The following is a 6,000-nucleotide window of genomic DNA, read 5'->3' as shown; positions in this document are numbered from 1 at the left end:
CTTAACCAGGATGTCTAAAGCTATACACCAGGTGACAACCTGTTGAAAACCAGCCAAACATTTCTTGCCTGCCAACGCGTTGTATTGTGAACGGATTAGTGTAGAAAAAAGGCTAATAATGTTTGCTGAGCAATTAGGGATTAATAGTATCAAGCAACCGTAATATATGCTGTGAAAACAAGTCATAGATAAAACAACATAATGAGTCATTTTAGTCATTCGCCGGCAAATACCTTTATACTACTAATAAAGTATGAGCATAAAGTATGCATGCCTACTGAAAAAGTTCCTGTTGCTATGTCCGACAAGCCATGGCATTCTCATGCCACACACCATGTTCTCACACAGTGAAAAATACATTGCAAAGAGGACACTAAAAATGAAAACAGACAAGACAGAACAAGATACTTTTGGTATGACTTTTTTTTTAAAGATATTAAAAGAATTAATGCAATTTTGTGGCTCTTTAATGTACGAAAGAGTGCTGCAACACCTCAAAGCAGCACGTGAATCGGTCATCTCTTCCTTTTAGAAACAGCATGAAAAAAAAAACATGAATGAACATCAAAAAGTATCTTCCAAAATATGTCAATACACACAATTTTCAAGTTGTGGGTTGTTTGTCAAACAAAATGGCAGATTCTGTGTTATTATTGGTCAGACAGAAGTTGTCAATCAAAGTTCCAACAAGGGGTCAATTACTAATTACTAATTACTAACACTATGCAATTCGTAAGAGTGAATAATTTTTTTTTTGTCTATTTTACACTCTTGATATTTTATAGTGTCAACCCTTCATTGCTACACACTCTTTTTTTTGCATCATGAATGATTTATGGATTGTACAAACAAAAACTTATCTGTATTTTCACCTATTTCCCATTTATTACCAATGGCAGTTATTTTTGCCCGGGAACAACACAAGTGTGACTATATTTTTTTTTTCCGAATGAAGTTTATTTAGCTTTTTGTCACATAGCGACTGCCGTAAAAGTCATCGAGTTTAAAAACATTCTAATTGAATTTTTAAAAATTCTAAACTGTTTTCTAGAATGACCGAACAATAGCAGAGGGTTAATTTGTATGATTTTTACAAAAGTAACAACATTAAAAAAAAATTCAAGTCCACTGACGTTAATCTACTCTCTTGTCTGGTTTGTTTGTCTAACAAAACGGCAGATTCGGCATTGTGATTGGTCAGAACGCCTGTCAATCAGACTCCAGATGAGGGGTCAATTACTAATAAATGTCAAAAATGTACTACAGGTTCTGTCAAAATATCACAGTAACCACAAATTTTTGTTAATCTGTATTAATTTTACAGAAGTAACAACACTAACAACAAAAGTTAAAGTCTACTCATAGTAATCTACTCTTCCTGTCTTGTCTGGTTTGTCGAACAAAATGGCAGATTCTGTTATCATTGGTCAAAACACCTGTCAATCAAACTCCAGATGAGGAGTCAATTACTAATGACACTATGTAATTTGTGAGTGCAAATGTAAAAAAATTACCACAGGTTCTGTCAAAATATCACAGTAACCACCGTTATTGTTAATCCGTATAATTTTAAGAAAAAAAGGTTCTGGTCCACTGATGTTAATCTGCTCTCCTGTTTGGTTTGTTTGTCGAACAAAATAGCAAATTTGGCGTTATGATTGGTCAGAACGCCTGTCAATCAAACTCTAGATGGGGGTCAATTACTAATGACACTATATAATTGGTAAGAGCAAATATCAAAAATGTACTACAGGTTCTGTCAAAATATTACAGTAACCACTATTTTTGTTAATCTGTATGAATTGTACAGAAGTAACAACACTAACAACAAAAGTTAAAATCTACTGATGTTAATCTACTGTCCTGTCTTGTTTGGTTTGTCGAACAAAATGACAGATTCTGTTATAATTGGTCAAAACACTTGTCAATCAAACTCCAGACTAGGGGTCAATTACTAATGACACTATGTAATTCGAGTGCAAACGTAGAAAATGTACCTACAGGTTCTGTTAAAATATCACAGTAACCACAGTTATTATCTCTCCTGTTTGGCTTGTTTGTCAAACAAAATGTCAGACTATGCATTATGATTGGTCAGAATGCCTGTCAATCAAACATCTGACCAGGGGTCAATTACTAATGAAGTAACAACAATAACAACAAAAAAAAAAAAATAGTAACAACATGTGGACATGCTTCTATTGTAATGTTTTAGAACCTGTTACAAGGTAATACTTTAGATTTTTAGACATTTACCTTGAAATTGTAAAATATCTTAGTGAACCATTTAAATACCAAAGAAAGCTACATGAATATTGACATCGTTCCATACTGAGAATTTCATGCAACTATGGTATTTAAAGTTAATCTTAAGCTTTATGTAAGACAGCGCTGATGGAAGGGCTGCTTTCCCCGCGCACCTTTGGTCAGTTTTCGATTTGTATTTTGTTGCGGCTGTTATTGTCTGAGTGATAAATCAATCATGGTATCACTTACAGAAATGGCGTTTTAATCTAAATGCGATACCCTGTTCAAACAACAAGAGCGGTCTGAGCAGCGGGCCATGGAGACGGGCTGGTAATGAGAGACAGGCTCCGGGGAGGTTGCGGGGTCCAAAGACGAATAACACAGCATAAAAGCCCATCCGAACCCTCTCAGAGCGATATTCTCTCGACCGAGCCAAGCGATGAGAGGTGATGAGAGAGCAGCACTATTAAAGCGAGGATTCAGTTACACCTGAAAGACTGAGAGATTGCTAATGTGATTATCCTTCACATGCATCTGCAGCCAAATTCATCATAAATTCAATTCTACCCCGCTGTTTTCGCATAAAGCACAACAAACCAATATCTCATTTCAGTTCATTGCTCTCCACGGATTGAGTTAAACCGTGGGCTCTTTGATACGGGTTACACTTGCGAGAAAGCGCCAGGCATCGGCCTACGGTGTTTGAATCAATAGGTCCAAATGTTCTTGCTGAGATTTTCTTTCTTTTCACACGACTGAACATGCAAATGTCTCATAAATAAATGACAGCTGAGCTCAGTCCCCAAAAGCACCGCTGGCAGGTAAACGCATATGGTGAGGTCATGTTTACAAGACCTGTTGAATTCACTTCTTCACCAGTTCATGCCGGTGTATTTAGCTATACAACGCTAAGTGAACTAGCTCGTGCTTTATTTTCAGTGATGATGTCATTCTTAGGCAGGTCTGGGCTGGGAAGGCAAGCTGATTGTTGAAAGATGGAACAATAAGGTGGGAGTAAAACTGTCATCAATAAGATATTGTGAGAAAACGGTTAAGATTATATATACATAGTCGACTTTCATCCCCATTTTAATGAGAGACACATAGGTGTGGCTAATGTGACTACCTTGGGTGTAGCTGTGATGTTCGTTGATGTATTTTGGGGAAGCTGAACGTAACAGTAGATTGATTGGCCTCCATATCGATCTTGTATTTCCAGATCTACAAGAAACAAGATATATTTAGCATGTACGGTACATATATAAATGAACGCATGGATGTTCTTGTCTGTCACATAAGAAAAACAATGTGAAAATTCATAATTATGAGATAAAATGTTACTATTATGAGTTGTAGTTAAATAAAAGAGACATTTTGAGATACATTTTGTGAAAAAAAGTTCAAATTATAAGATGAAGTCATTATGGCAAGTCAAAATGCATAAAAGGTCTGAATAAATTGTGACATATTAAGGTAATTACAAGATAAAATGTCAAAATTATGAAGTAAATAAATGGTTTATCTTATAATTATGACTTTTGAATTATGTCATACTTCTGACTTTTATATTTGTGATTTAGTATCTATACAACTTCGTATATCAGAACTATGACTTAGTAGCTAAATATGTTGACATTTTTTCTCATAATTATTTATTATTTTATCTCAATTTTTGTCATAGTTTCACCTTTTTGTGTCATAATTTCAACTTTATCTCACAAATCGACCACCACGTCATCTTTTTTAGCTTTTTACATCATAATTATTTACCAAAGCGTGATTTTATTTTCTTATGTGGTTGACGGGTTTCTCTTTCTGGTTCATTCCCATACTCTCCTTCTCACACACTCCTGTCGCCCTGTTTACATGATCTTTCACTGCCTCCTCTTTTGCATAGAACTGTCAAGTGATACTATGCAGCTTTGCAGTTTGCATATGTACATACGCACACACGCACAGGTTTGCTGGAAGGACCTCCCATTCCCTGGAAGGCAAAAACAGATCTTTCTTTCCATATAACACCAGATAAAGACAGTGGCTATGATATGGTACTGAACTGAGCCACAGAAAAATGATTGATAATGAGAGGACTCTTCATGTTTCAGAAGATTTTTTTGCACATACATAACACTGGTATTGCAAATAAACCACAGATCAGTTGTCTTAAAACAATAGTTCACCCAAAAATAATAATCTACTAAAGGTCTATACTCACCCTCAGGGTCCAAGATGTAGAGGAGTTTGTTTCTTCATCAGAACAAATTTGGAGAATTTAGCATTGCATCACTTGCTCACCAATGGATCCTCTGCAGTAAATGGGTGCCATCAGAATGAGAGTTCAAACAGCTGATAAAAACATCACAATAATCCACACTCATCCATCATTTACAATCATATGAAGTTAAAAGATGCATGGTTATAAAAAAACAACAAATCCATAATAGTCCTCTTTCAACATTTACAAGCAAAAACTGCCCAAAACACTAATAAACAAATATGCTGGTTAGAATTTGATATCAGAAGCATTATTATGGATTATAGACTTGTATTTTGGCAAGCAGCAATGGCTTAAAGTTCGCATTAATCATGGATTTGTTTATTAACCCGCAGCTTTTCACTTTACAAGAAATTAACTGAATTGGACAGGAGTTGTGTTAATTACTTGTGGATTACTGTGCTGTTATTATCAGTTGTTTGGTCTCTCTACTGACAGCACCCATTCACTCCAGAGGATACATTGGTGAACAAGTGATGCAATTATGAATTTTCCCAAATCTTTAATATTTTATGATGAAGTACAATCTGAGGGTGAATACATTTATACTTTTATTTTCGGGTATCTCTTTAAGCTTTCCCATCCATCCAAAATGTGTTTTGTAACAATGGATCAATGGTAACAACACTCTTATGCACAAAAAGTAATGCATAATACAGCATGATATTGCAAACTGAATGTATATGTATATGTGACCCTAGATCACAAAACCAGTCTTAAGTAGCAAAGGTATAGTTGTAGCAATAGCCAATATACAGTGCAGGTGTCAAAATTATTCTTTCTTTTCAAAAAATCATTCGGATATTAAATCAAGATCATGTTCCATGAAGATATTTTGTAAATTTCCTACCATATGTCAAAAATTTAATTTTGATTAATAATATGCATTGTTAAGGACAACTTTAAAGGTGATTTTCTCCATATTTCAATTTTTTTTGCACCCTCAGATTCAAGATTTTCAAATAGCTGTATCTCAGCCAAATATTGTCCTATCTTAACAAACTGTTTATCAATGGAAAGCTATTCCATCAATTTCAATCAAATGTACCCTTATGACTGGTTTTGTGGTCACATTTGTGTTACTGGTGAGGCTAAAAGTGATAAAGGCTGAAATCAAAATGCAGTTTTTTGAACACCAACATGGCACCCTTTAAAAACCATCCTCATTAAGGCATCATGTATAGCACAATCCTATCTAAAATGTGTGCAAGAGCTTGCCACAAATGGCTCTTCATGATGATACTGTTGCAAGTGCATCCACCAGATCTTAAAAAACTTCAATAACTCTCCTCACAGGCTATGCACTGTTCACACAAAATAAACAATAAAACATGACAAAATAACAAGGGCCAAGAATGCTGCACTGGTCTCTTAATGTAGTCAATGATGCTCTTTGGATATTTGGAGGTAAATATCAAACTGGGAAGATGAAATACTCATATAGCCTACCTGTAGTAAAGGCACTCATATACTAAAAA

Source organism: Garra rufa, chromosome 13, assembly GCF_049309525.1.
Source record: "Garra rufa chromosome 13, GarRuf1.0, whole genome shotgun sequence".
Lineage (NCBI taxonomy): Eukaryota > Metazoa > Chordata > Actinopteri > Cypriniformes > Cyprinidae > Garra > Garra rufa.
The sequence above is the reverse complement of the archived record's forward strand: the minus strand, read 5'-3'. Positions refer to the sequence as shown.